At 45.8% G+C, this 14041-nt stretch overlaps 1 protein-coding gene across 3 annotated transcripts in view; it reads right to left on the bottom strand.

The window, feature by feature from the left end:
• SMAD1 (SMAD family member 1) overlaps window positions 1–5093 on the bottom strand; it is an 81993-nt gene extending 76900 nt beyond the window's left edge. The window contains exon 1 of one of the 3 annotated variants that reach the window (XM_065904364.1): window positions 4770–5093. The gene's annotated coding sequence lies outside the window, so the exon portion shown is untranslated. Of the gene's footprint in view, window positions 1–3286; window positions 3628–4769 lie in introns of those variants that run through there. The other 2 variants (XM_065904359.1, XM_065904360.1) reach the window with 2 other exon arrangements.
• Window positions 5094–14041: the final 8948 nt, after the last annotated feature.

The following is a 14041-nucleotide window of genomic DNA, read 5'->3' as shown; positions in this document are numbered from 1 at the left end:
GCACACTTGGCAAGGCAAGCCCATGGATGTCCTTCACCTGAAATATCACGCAATTGGGGTACTTTTGTGTACACACAAGCTTACCAGAGCAAATAAGCATGTTTGGATTAGAGGATGCAAGCGAGACAGAGGATCCAGGGTTTCATCAGATTTCTTAAACAGCCCTGATGGCCCTGCCCCCACCCAAATTTAACAATGGCTGAACTACAAGACTACACTGAAGCAGACATTAAACGTAAAGAAAAAAGTTTTCCAAGGAATTTGCAGTGAACTATTTGCATCTCAAGATGCAGTGTTTACCAACCAAAGGAAGATTAATTTTAATGAGACAAACAGGACTATTGGAACATTTTTTTTTAGCACGATCAGTTTGTGATTTTATATAAGAAAAAAGCAAGGGAAAAGAAAGTGATAGGTTTCTAGACAAGTAGAGATAAAACTAATTTGGCTTTGAAATATATTACTTTTATGCCAGAATTATTCCTCTAATTATGTTCTGCTTAGTTACGTATAATCACTGTTTCCTTTCTTAAGCACTTAAAAGACAACAGAAAATGACCCAGCAGAGCGCAGTAAGAAAAGGCAAATATGCCTAAAAGCGTAAAAATAAAATTAAAGCTGTGTCTACACCAGAATAATAAAGCCCAGCAGAACAATGATGAGTTGGGTACTCTAGATATATTAATATATTTAAAAGTGAGGCTCTATGGGTGGGTGCGGGGAGACTCAAGAGAGAAGGATATATCTATGGTGGTGGTTTAGTTGCTAAGTCGTGTCTGACTCTTGCAACTCCATGGATTGCAGCCTGCCAGGGTCCTCTGTCCATGGGATTCTCCAGGAAGGAATACTGATTGCCATTTCCTTCTCCAGGGGATCTTCCCAACTCAGGAATCGAAACCCAGTCTCCTGCCTTTCAGGCAGATTCTTTACCCACTGAGCTATGAGAAAAGATCCCATATATACTTAAAGCTGATTGACATTGTACAGCAAACTAACACAACACTGTAAACAATTACCCTCCAATTTAAAAAAGTCAGTTAAAAGGGGGAGAACAGTTAAAAGAGACTCTAGAGTGAGGCGGCCTTGTTCACGTCACTGCTAAGAATATAATCACTAGTTATGTAGCCTGAGGCAAGACAATGAATTACTCTGAACTCAGTTTCCTTACCTGTAAAATGTTGACAACAGTACTTGGGGAAGTTTTGAGGCTTAAATGAGATACAAGTGTTAAAGACAAGGATATGGTAAAATACCAGGGGAAAAAAAAATCAGCTACTAGTAATTCTCCTACCCAAAGCTCCAAATCAAATTAGTGTCCATGACACCAATGATAAATAGGATCCACAGAAAAGTCAACCTCATTTTATGCAGCAGCTTCAATGGTCACTTCCAAGCTTTTTTAACAAAAGCAACTAGTAAACAGCAAAATTAAGTGATGCAGCTTTTTCTGTCTCTGACCCCACAAACTCATCCATAGAGGTAACAGGCAGAGTAGCAGCTGAAAGAAGAGTAGAGAGCAAGGATGAGGAGAGGCAAAGCTTCTAGAGGAGCAGTGTCCAACACTGTCCATCTGTGACGATGGGAACATTCTGTGTATACCTTCTCCAATGTGGCAGCCACTAGCCACATTAGCTACTGAGCATTTGAAATGTGGCTAGTGCTGCTGGGAAGGTGGATTTTTATTTTATTTTAATTAATTCCAATTTAAATACCCACATGTGATTATGGCTACCAGATTGGATAGCACAACCCCAGATGACAGATACACTGAACAAGGAGTGCCAGAAATTTAAGCAGAAAATAAGGATCTTCTTTTCCTGAACTGTTCATATGTTCAATTCAAATATTAGTGTCTCTTTTCAGTAGAGAGCAGGTAACTCTGATTAGTTAAAGAAATAACGTATCAGCAGATACCTCAATACAGTGTGACTCCATGTTAAGGATCAGAGATGCAAAGTATGTGATCCTCTGCTATTTTAGAAGGTCTCTAAGGCCAAGTTAAATTCAAGCTCACAATGAAGCATGATTCAGTGCAGGGATCAGAGCTGCAAAGGTCCTTATCAGCACCCCCAAAGCATCTGCTTGTCCACTACCAAGTGGAAAGCTACTTAACGCAGACTTAACATCCCTTAATTTATCTACAATTCTTTTCAGAAACTCAAGAGTTCTGAAAGCCTTTCTTCTTTTTCAGAAATACGAGTGTTCTTCACCAGTTCCGCATTTCCGCTATAAACAGAATCCATGTACCACCCATATCTGAAGGATAACGCCAGACTCCTGCTCAGCTGCCCCTGTAATACGGTTTAATTATGATGACTGAACTAATAGGCTGACATCATAGACTTTTACAGGCTGACCCCATGTCATCCTGATGTATCATTTTGCACCAGTTCAGTGCTGTAAATCAATTTAAGATCTCAAGCAGGTTGAAAAGGCTGGTAATGATGCTTTCTGTGCCGTCTCTGGAGACTCTACATTATACACAACTTACATTATTTATAAAGCCTCAATGATGCCTCCATTAGCCTTGTAAGACTACACAAATGAGATCTTTTATACACACACAACTTGGCCTTGATTATGGCGGCGACTGCAGCTTAAATACACTCATCTAATTACACTCAAGTTTATTCTTTTTCCAATCTAACCAAGTTATTAAACCCAGAATTACTAGAAATCAAAATTACAAACTGCAATTTAGTTTTCAACTAATAAATGTATTTGGAAAAATGAGACACTTCCTTTGAATGCTTCACTGAGCTTAGTAGAAAACTGAATTCCAAGAGGTATAACAAGTCAACATGTTAAATGGCATAAAATTTGTCACTTCTCTAAAATGCAAAGGTCATCAGCTCCTTCGGGGTATAACACCAAAGGACCCTGAAAACAGGAAAAATGTATTTTGTTACATACCTATGGCTGGAGCAGTCAAAACTAAATCAAGGACAAATCCCTACCCTCAGAAGAAACCCGATCCTGCCGGAATCCTCCAGAGGCTTTGGCATCACCCACCTCTAGAAAACCATCTCCCAAGACCCTGGTTACAGTTTCCTAAAGAATTGCAATAGTGCACAAATGTACACCACCTGCACAGAAATATCAAGTAACTGCAAAAGAGAAAGACGGAGGGAGAGGGGACTTAAATCAGTTACAGCATATTCAGGCCTGGCCCCTCCAACAGAATAACACTGATGCAAAATATTTATACCACTGAAAAACCCCGGGCCGTGAACACTGATTCGGGCCCGATTCTTTTTCAATCGTGGCTTCAGTACAGCTCACCTACCTCCAATAAAGCATCAGGCGGTAATTAGAAACAAGATGAAAAATCAACCCAGCGCAGAGAACAGTTTCCTCATTGTGTTCCTGAAGGTAAGCACGCTATCCACGGCAGGCCACGAGAGCGAGAAATGTTCTGAAATCAAGGCATTCTGCGATTGAGCGGTGAGCTCAAAGTTTCAGCAGCAGGAACCACAGACCGAGAATTCAGGCAACTTCTGTGTCATTCCATCTACTCAAGAAACTTCAGCTACAACGGCAAGAGAACCTCGGGGGAAAGAAACAGGCGGCCGGTTGTCACAGCCCTTAGACAACGATGCTTTCTCGGGAGATGGTTGGGAGACGCGCCCGGATTTTCAGAAAGGGAAGTGCCTTACCGGCGATCTTGCAAGTGCATGGAAACGACGTCCGCGCCGCAAAATAAAAGCCGCAGCTACTGTTGTTACAAGAACCTGCGGGCATCGGTTCCCCCGCCCTTCCCAAAGTACATCAAGAAAACGCTCTCCCTGGAAGCCTTCATATATATAAATCAACTAGAAAAACAAGTCCACTTCTCTTTCACCCCCACCACCCCCACCTTCCCGCAGCAACAACCCGGAGAAACACTTAACAAAGACCGGGCTCAGAGTAAATGAACAGTTGTTGCACCGCGAACTCACAAACACACATGCAGTGAGGCAATCGAATCCGGGAAAGGGAAAGGAATGAGACGACAGTCGGAGACTCGGCGAGGGGGAGGGGGGATAGGCGGAAGAGAAAAAAAAAAAAATTACACGCCGCTGCCAGACCTTTGAATAAATTAGAGGGAATTTCGGTGCGAACTTTCCTTGACCTCGACCCCCAAGAGGCTGGTGGGGGGCAGAGGAGCGAGCCCGCCCCGCACGCGGAGGGACCCAGGGCACCGGGTGTCCCCCTGGCGCGAGCCCGGCTCCGCGGAAAGAGCAGCGCCGGCGGCCGCCCTCCGACTCCCGCAGGGGTCGCCCGGGCCGGCGCGGGACACAATGGGCCCGCGGGCCGCGCCGACCGCCCAAGCCCGGCTGCAGGAAGGGAAAGGGAAACGGGCGGAGGGGGAGGGTGGCCGCGGAGGGCCGGGCGCAGGCAGGGCCGGGAGCCCGGGGACCCCGGAGCCCAGGAGCGCGGCTTCCCCACCGCAGACCCAACAAAGACGCGGGGGGCACCGCGGCCCGAGCCCTGCCCGGCTGGTCCGGCGCCGAGGGCAAAAGGTGGCAGGTTTGCTCCTTTAGAGCGGCCGGGAGGCGCCATCATGGGCGGGGGTGGGGGTCCCCCGATCCGCCCCACGCGGGGAAGAGACCCCCCTCCCCGCCGCAGCCCGCGCCACCGGCCCCGCGCTCCGTCTCGGCCGGCCGGCCCGCCCGCGCCCGCCCCAGCCCGAGGCGGCGGCGGCGGCGGCGCTGGAAAGCCCGGGGCGCCGAGGGGAGGGCGGGGACGCGGCGGAGGGGAAAGTTGGGTTCGGGTCTGTTTCGTTTTACCGGGTTGGCTGCGCGCCCATCCGCGCGGGCGCACGAGTTGGCCGGGCGAGCCGGGTTCCCCGCGGCCCCGGTCCGGGCTGCCGGGCGCTGCGCCGCGCTGCGCTCGCAGGGTGCCTCCCCGAGCGTCGGCCCGGGCTCAGCGGCTCGGCCTCTCCTTCCTCCTCCCGCCCGCCCGCTCGCTCGCTCCCGGAGCCTGGATTGATCTGGTCGCGCTGGCGTCAGGGAGTCGGAGCCGCCCAGCCTCCACTCCTCGGCTGCCAATATTCGGCGCACTCGCCCGCCCGCCCGCTCGCTCGCTCGCTCGCTCACACGCGCACTCGCGCGCCGCCGCCGCCCGACCAGGGATCCTCTCCAAATTCCCGGCCCTGCCGGCGCGAGCGCTGGGCCCGCGCCGCCTCCCCCGCCTCCGCCCCACGCCCCGCTTGTTGCGAGGAGAAAACATTACTGCCCCTGCCTCTTTCCGTCCAGGGGGAACCGCCTTGAGCCTTACCTGCCGCTGAAGTCTCGCTGTCAGTGTTTATTTCCGAAATGTTCATCCACACTCCCACCGTGCCCACCGAACCGCACTGGAAACGAGAAGTGCATTTTGACAATTACCTTTCGAGGCTCGCCCTTTTAATGTCTAGTTTTCTTTGCCCCTCACTTAGCGATTTGCAAGCCCCAGAAGTTGCACGTACCCAGAACTGGATAACCTAATGACTATTGCCTGTGCTTATACCAAACCTTGAATCAATCAATACGTGTGTTTTATGCCAGTTCGGGATCTAATGATTCCAGTTGGTTACCTGGCTGCTCCAGATGACAAATGCCACAATAGAACTTTACAATTTTTCCAACCAGTTTCTAAGTCTTTCAAATGACACCAACTTCTCCAAATAAAAACGAACTAGCTCCCAGCAACCTGATCTGCATAGACATTGACAGTATCTTTTCGTAAGATTTAATTTTTCTCTTGGCCAGCTCTCTGTAAGCTGGCACGAAATCTTGGATAATTACCATAATGCTGAGTTATGTTTAGAGGCGAATAATTATTCTGAGGAATAAATTTCACATGTAGGAAAAGAACCATTACCTCCAGTATTTTTAGAAAATTAATGGTACTCTCCAATTGTTTATGTACTTTTACATGTGCACATTCATTTAAAATTCTTATTTATTAGCTATTTTATTATTTCTGCATCCATGTTTAATTATTCAGAGGAAATGCAACAAGTCCCCCAAAATATGTAAAACCTGTTTATACACAGATCAGAATATTTCTGCTAATTTCTTCATTAAATGATTTGAGCAGTTACAGAACAATTCTTGGGCCTCATCTTATTTTCCCTAAAATCAACATTTGACACAATTCTTCATTCTCTACTCCTTGAAACAATAGTTGGAGTGAGCCTTGTTAAATGCCACTCTGATCAGGTCATTCCTCTGTGCAAACCCTCCTTTGATAAATAGAGTATGCTATATCCATACAATGGAACCTTATTCAGTCATTAAAAGGAATGAAGCACCGACACAAGCTGCTGCTGCTGCTAAGTCACCTCAGTCGTGTCCGACTCTGTGCGACCCCATAGGCGGCAGCCCACGAGACTCCCCCGTCCCTGGGATTCTCCAGGCAAGAACACCGGAGTGGGTTTTTATGCTAAGTGAAAGAAGCCAGACACAAAAGACCACAGATTGTAAGCTTCCATTTATACAAAATATCCAGAGCCGGCAAACCTATAGAGATGGAAGGTAGAATGATAGTTGCCTGTGTTTGGAGGAATGGAAGGGCTGAGGGTGGGGTGTGATAGTTAAAGGTTATGGAGTTTCTTTAAGGGTGACAAAAATGTTCTAAAATTAGTCTGGGGCTTCCCTGGCGATCCAATGGCTAAGATTCCATGCTGGCAAAGCAGGGGCCAGGGTTCAAGCCCTGGTCAGGGAACTAGATCCGACATGTCTCAAATGAAGATCCTGCATACTGCAACTGCTTCCCAGGTGGCGCTAGAGGTAAAGAACCCACCTCTCAAGGCAGGAGATGGGTTCCATCACTGGGTTGGGATGATCCCCTGGAGGAAGGTATGACACTCCACTCCAGTATTCTTGCCTGAAGAATCCCAGGGACACAGGAGCTGGCAGACTACAGTCCATAGGGTCACAGAGTCAGACACGACTGAGCAACTGAGCACACATATTGCAACTAAGACCCAGTGCAGCCAAAATAAATGAATAAATAAAATGAAATTAGACTGTGATCATGATGGCTCAACTCTATATAGATATACTAAAGCTCATTGAACAGTACCCTTTAAGTGGGCAACTTATATGACATGTCCATTTTATTTCAATAAAGCTGTTTTTAAAAAAGACATGAGGATTAATCCGTTTGGATTCTGGGGGTAAGCTATAAAAAGACAAAGAGCTGTTAATTTTTTTAACCTATAGATGATCTTACCCAGCAAAGTCTAGTAGCCCCAAATGATAATTACTAATACCACTGTTCAGTTCAGTTCAGTCGCTCAGTTGTGTCCAACTCTTTGCGACTCCATGGACTGCAGCACGCCAGGCCTCCCTGTCCATCACCAACTCCCAGAGTTGACCCACACTCATGTCCACACATGCTATGAAATCTGATTTTGCCCCCGGTGCCAGGTATTTCTTTCAACAGCAATAGAAAATTGAACTGTTTTTAAAAGGACCTAATTGAGACAGTTGTGAAAACTTCAATGTGGGTTGCCTTGATATCATTGCATGCTCCCAAATCCTCCCTTGACTCCCCATTTCACTCAAAAGTTCTCACAATGTGGAGAAGGCCCTTCATGAACTTTCCTTCCTGCCTCCCTTGACTGCTCCGGACCTTTTCTCCTGCTCTATCCCTTGCTCCTTCCTCGAGTCACCGTGGTCTCCTCACAAGTCTTGGAATCACCCGGGCCACACTCACACCTCAGGACATTTGCACCAGCTGCTTTCTCCCTGGAAAGCCCTTCCCTCAGATGCCCACAGGATTCTCCCTCACCTCGCTCCAGTCTTCACTTAGACATTCCTCTTTCAATGAGGCCTACCCTGGTCCCTCTGAAATCTCACCCCACCCCCACCGTATCTCCACCAAATACATACACTTCGTATCCTCGTTCCCTGCTTGGCATGGGCACTTCACTTATCACTTCACTTATCACTACCTAAGGACTTCCCTCACCAAAACTGCAGGATTTTGTGTCTGTTCATCGCTATACCCGCTGTGCCAAGCGCAGAGCCTGACACTGTTGAACCACCAGCCCGGGCTGGATGCATGAGACAAGTGCTCGGGCCTGGTGCACTGGGAGGACCCAGAGGAATCAGGTGGAGAGGGAGGTGGGAGGAGGGATCGGGATGGGGAATACGTGTAAATCCATGGCTGATTCATGTCAATGTATGACAAAAACCACTACAATATTGTAAAGTAATTAGCCTCCAACTAATAAAAATAAATGAAAAAAAAAAATGACAGGACTAAAGGAACAGCATTATCTAATGGTATGTTTAGACATCCTATCCATTAGAGTGGTAAATAATAAAATCTTATTTTTACTTCCTTTCGAACAAACAAACAAACAAAAAAAGAAGTCCTAAAGGAAGAGGGAGCCTACCACAGGATTTGCAGCGAGAGTTTCTAAGTGCAAAGGACCCTGAAGCTGAGTCTTCTTTCCCCCTTTCACGGAAGAGGCGGGGAGAAGCTAGCAGGGGAGGGAAGGCAGTGTGTGAAGCCAGCTACACACGGGCTGGTGACTGCAGAGCTGGAAACACAGGGATGTTCTCTTGTCTCTGCGTCTCTTATCTTGGTGAAATAGCCACAGACCCTACTTCCTGACAATGGCGAGGGGGGAAGAGATGCTGGAGGTTTAAGAGAGAGGAGCAGACGTGAGACAGTTATCTTCTGGGGAAGAGTTTGAGAGCAAATTTACCAGGCAGTGCTGTTAAGTGCCTGTTTGAGGTTAGTGGTCATGAATTTAAAGCGAGGCCAGTCAGCATGGCTGTGGCTTTTCCTCTAGCTTCAGTCGGCCTAAGCGGGCAGAGCTGGAATTTTGCAGGTAGATGTGATGGGGGAACCAGGGTCAGAAGGCAGAGGATGTAGGCAAGGGAGAGGACTCTGAAAAGCCGTGATAAGGAAGGAGGTGAGGACACAGAAGAGTGTGATGATGATGGAAAGGTGAGAAGATCGAAGGAATGATGGTCTGGGGTGGGGGAGGGCGCTGACAACTGCTGGAGCTGGGAGCCACTCCCCAAAGCTGAGGAACAGTCTGAGAATGGGATGCTGGAGATTAAAATCCTGGAGCTGGGACAGTCTGGGATAATGGTAAGATTCAGCAGTATGATCAGAGAAAGTGGATGGGCTGAACTAGGGTGGTGGACCAGATTCTCGCAGAAAAGGAAGTATCACGGGGCAGAAGACAATTTTATTTTGCTATGTAAGCAGTTTGTCCATCAATCATTAATCATTTACCAAAAGGTGGGCCCTTAAAATTGGCTGCAAATTTTATACACGCAAACTATGAACCCAAAAGCTTATGTTGAGAGATGGTTCTACAGAAAAAAATAAATGCAATGTAGAGTTTGTGTATCAGCTTTTTAAGTGAATTGAAGTGAATGTTTCCCAGGAAGGAGCCTGCCAAGGATCACTGGTGCGGTGTTCTTCACATTAATAAAGGAAGTTCCCTTCATTTTGTGTCTAGGCAAGATGATGGATGTTCACTAAACTTACTGTGGTCATCATTTCATGATGTATGTAATTCAAGTCATTATGCTATACACTTGAAACTTATACAGTGCTGGATATCAATCACATCTCAATAAAACTAGAAGGAAAAAGAAGCAGGAGGCAAAAATAAAGTGGGGGGGGGGGTGTTCCAGGGATAATGGGGTGGCGAGAATCATACATTTTGGATGTTGGTATCCCTTTCTCTCATCCTACCCTTCCCTCCAGAGAACTTTGAACTGCTTGTAGTTGTGGACGTATTTAGGCATGTTGTTGAATATTCATGGGAAGACTACAGCCTTCTATGTAATATGAAGGTGGGAGCTCTATTTGGTTTGGTTTTCATTACATCCCCAAAGTTTGCACAGACCTATCACGGTAGACACTCAAATATTTGCTGAAGAAATAAATCTGTAATAGAATGACCGTGAAAATTCCAATTCTTAAAGTAGAGCATGTGCATGCATGCATGCATGCTAAGTTGCTTCAGTTGTGTCTGGTTCTGTGCGACCTTCTGGACCGCAGCCTCCAGGCTCCTCTGTCCATGGGATTATCCAGGCAAGAATACTAGGGTATACTAAATGCAATACTAGATGCCCTCCTCAGGGGATCTTCCCAACGCAGGGATCGAAGGAGTCTCTTACATCTATTTGCATTGGCAGTCGGTTTCTTTACTACTAGCACCACCTGGGAAACCCAGAGTAGAACATACTTCACAGTAATGCTTTTTTTCTCATGATGGTCCTCACTCTCAACTCTAAATTTCAGATCCAATGATACTTCTAAGAATTTGTCGAAAGCTGTTAGCCTTAAGAGTTTCAAAACAGTCTGTGCACTGTGGACATTTGATGATAAATATCCCGGGGACAGTAGAATTTTGGAAGAATTTCAACAGTTTCTGAAGTGTGTGGGGCCTTCTAGAATCCTTGCTTAGCATTATATATTCTCTGAGACCACGCTTCCATTTGGGTCAGGTAGTACTTGCAGCATCTAGTCATTGGCCTTTGAAGACCTTCCTCCCTTCTTCTACCACAAGGAATTTCAATATTGCTATCGCCCCAAACTCACAGTGAATATTAAAGCTACCGAATTCCTAAACTATAATAAATCGATAGGGTTCTCTTTGCTTATCTAACCTGTTGATTCAGCCATTATTAACAAAGGCTGATCCCTGGGTTTATGAGTTTACCACCTACCGTTCAAACTGTTGTTTCCAAATTCACCTAACAAATGTTCAGACCCCTAGGTTGTGCCAAGAATGAATGACTCTGCACTAAACTGCTGAACTGTCACATCAGTGCCTTGCCAATTAAATCATATGGGAGAATTTCCACGGGTTCATCCCTTCCATGTGATACTCACATCCTTCTTGACACTCTCTCATATCCTTCCTTTCCCATGCCCCCAGTTGCTTTGATCTCATGCCTAGGCCTCTAGAGTGGTCCTCTCCCCCTCCCCCATACCTCAGATGATCCTTAAAAAGTTCTCCTTGCTGAAATAATCTCCCAAGGGGAGTGATTTGGGCATGTCATTCTCCTGCTCAGAAAAGTTCAGTGAGGATGTCCCTGATGGTCCAGTAGCTAAGACTCCACTCTCCCAATGCAGGGGGCTCAGGTTCAATCCCTGGTCTGGGAACTGCTGCAACCAGAGTTCTAATGCCATATCTAGAAAAAAACAAAATAAAGATCCCAAATGCTGTGACAAAGATCAAAGATTTCCCATGGAGCAACTAAGACCTGGTATAGCCAAATAAATAATTCAGTTCAGTTCAGTTCTGTCGCTCAGTCGTGTCCGACTCTTTACCACCCCATGAATCGCAGCACGCCAGGCCTCCCTGTCCATCACCAGCTCCCGGAGTTTACTCAAACTTATACCCATCGAGTTGGTGATGCCATCCAGCCATCTCATCCTCTGTCATTCCCTTCTCCTCCTGCCTCCAATCCCTCCCAGCATCATTAGATAAATATTAAAAAAGAGAAAAGTTTAGTAGTTTAGCAGTGCTTCCAATACACTTCTAACTTCAAGGCCTGGTACCCAAGGTTCTCAAAGCATGACCCTGACTCACATTTCCTTCCTGGTCTCACTCATACTCTCAAGCAAAATGCTGGCAAATTTGCAATAGTGTTACCCCAATGCATCTAAATATTATGTCCTGCATTCATACTTGGTGTATGAACCCGCAGCTCCAGTTTCCAAAATTTGGCCTATTCTTTATGGTCCAACATCATCTCCTAGATACTAAACAAACAAAATTCCTACTTAAAGTAGAAATGGGGTCTCCCTGGTAGCCCGGTGGCTGAGGCTCTGTGCTCCCAAGGCAGGGGGCCTGGTTTCTGTCCCTGGTCAGGGAACTAGATCCCACATGACACAACTAAGAGTTCGAATGCCACAACTAAACATCCTGCATGCCACAACCGAGGCCTGGTGCAGCCGAAGACATAAATAAATCAATTAATAGACAACAAAAAGTTGGGATGGATGAGTGCACTGAGTTCAGAATTCTCATTTTAACAAATGAGGGAAGTGAAAAGTTAAATAATTTGCCCAAAGTCAAAACCCATTAAATGGCAGAATCAGGGCCAACTCCGGGTTCCCTGAGCCCGAGTTCTCTCTTTGCTATGCCAAAGCCCCCAAGCCGAAGTCTTCTCGCTCCTTTTCATTCTTGCCATGTCCATATATTTGTTTCATATCTATTGCATGTCAAATATCTCTCATCCTCTGAGAGCTTAATTATATATCACAAGGCACCATAAGTACATTATAGGAATAGGTGAATAACACTAACCTTCTCTCGCACCCCCCACCCACGCCCATCCCCACAAAACTTTTTTCCTCCACACTATTTTGCACAGATCTCACTGAAGAGTCTCATCTGAGTGCTGTTCTGTACTGAACTCATCATAGCTAGAGTTTATTGAGCGTCTGCCTGACACAATGCTAAACACTTGAGAGGGATCGTCTCCTGATAGTCTCACAACCTCCCTATGAAACAGGTGCCCTTACCCTCATCTGCTGGTAATAACAGTGCCTATCCAGTAGCGTTTGTGGGGAATAATAATCATGCTAATAATAGCTAGCATTTATTTAGTGTTTGCTGTTTGTCAGGCATTGCTTTGAACACCTTCATATATATTATTAACTCCTTTAACTTTCAAAACAACCCCATGATATAGCTATTACATTATCTCCATTTTATAGATAAACATGAAGCATCCAAATGTTAAGTGGGTTGCCCAAGGTCACACAACAAGTATGCTGGTGCTTCTACAGTGCTTGTCGTGGTATCTGGTATACTGGAGGTGTTCAATAATGGCAGCCAATATTCTTTTCACTCAACGTTCATGGTGCTGTGTTGAGAATACAATCTCTGCATCCAAAGCCTTTTAAAGACTGACCAATCCACTAAATATCTTGTTGGAGTGAGTCTACCTAAAATACTTGACTGTGGATGCAGAAATTGTATTCTCAACACAGCACCCCTCTGAAGCTCTTCTGAGGGTCGCACCACCAGCATCACTGCCACCATGACCTGTGCATACTTCTCATCAGCACATGGTATCTTATGGTCTGTTTTCAAGAATGACTGGGGGAAAAAAATGACTGGGGAAAAAAAATGACTGGGGAAAAAAAGTGACTGGGGAAAAAAAATGACTGGAAAATGCCTTTCTTTTGTTTTTAATCTTAGAAAATTGTCAGTGCAACAAAATGGAATTTCTGTTAGTGATGAAGAAGAGGAGGATAAACGCAGTGATGTGCTCCAAGTAGCTCATTCTGGCTTGTGAGAACTAATGGTTAAATTTTCAGGTGTTTGTTTGTTTGTTTTTAACAAGGTGGTTGTTAAACACATCGGTAGCCTGAAGTATGTCACAATGGGAGCATTTACACCACAAAAACAGACAAACACCAAAAAATTAAGACTTTCTTTCTTTTTTGTTGTTGTTAGACATATATACCAGCATCCTGCTGAATACTGGATAGGTAGCTAGAAGTCCCTGCTACAGAAGTCTTCTCATCTTCCACACTCTGCGTGCATGCCAAGTCACCTCAGTCGTGTCTGGCTCTTCGTGACCCTATGGACTGTAGTCCGCCAAGCTCCTCTGTCCTTGGGATTCTCCAGGTAAGAATACTGGAGTGGGTTGCCATGCCCTCCTCCAGGGGATCGTCCCAACCCAGGGATTCAACCCACATCTCTTATTCTACCTGCATTGGAACTTCTAGCGCCACCTGGGAAGCCCTTCCGTGTTTGTCATTTATCTCTGACCTTAATGGTTGAGGCTTGTGAGCACTTCACCAGATAATCTTTTGAAGTACTTGGTATATTAACAACCCCCCTCTTTTTATTGTGTAAAGATGTTAGGTGTATCCATTTAGATTAGGTTTTATTATTTTCTTAGAGATTGTAAACGTTTTTCTTTGGTATTAAGCTAAGGATACATAAAACACTTGTAAGTTTCTGTCCTGGAACTTGAAAAGTTTTATGTAAAAATATTCTGTTCTGGTAAGACTCATGCATGTGCAGAAACAGCCCCTGCATGCTGTGTTTAGACAACTGTCATATCAAGCTTCG

This window comes from Muntiacus reevesi, chromosome 13 (assembly GCF_963930625.1).
Source record: "Muntiacus reevesi chromosome 13, mMunRee1.1, whole genome shotgun sequence".
NCBI classification, from domain to species: Eukaryota; Metazoa; Chordata; class Mammalia; order Artiodactyla; family Cervidae; genus Muntiacus; species Muntiacus reevesi.
The sequence above is the reverse complement of the archived record's forward strand: the minus strand, read 5'-3'. Positions and strand labels throughout refer to the sequence as shown.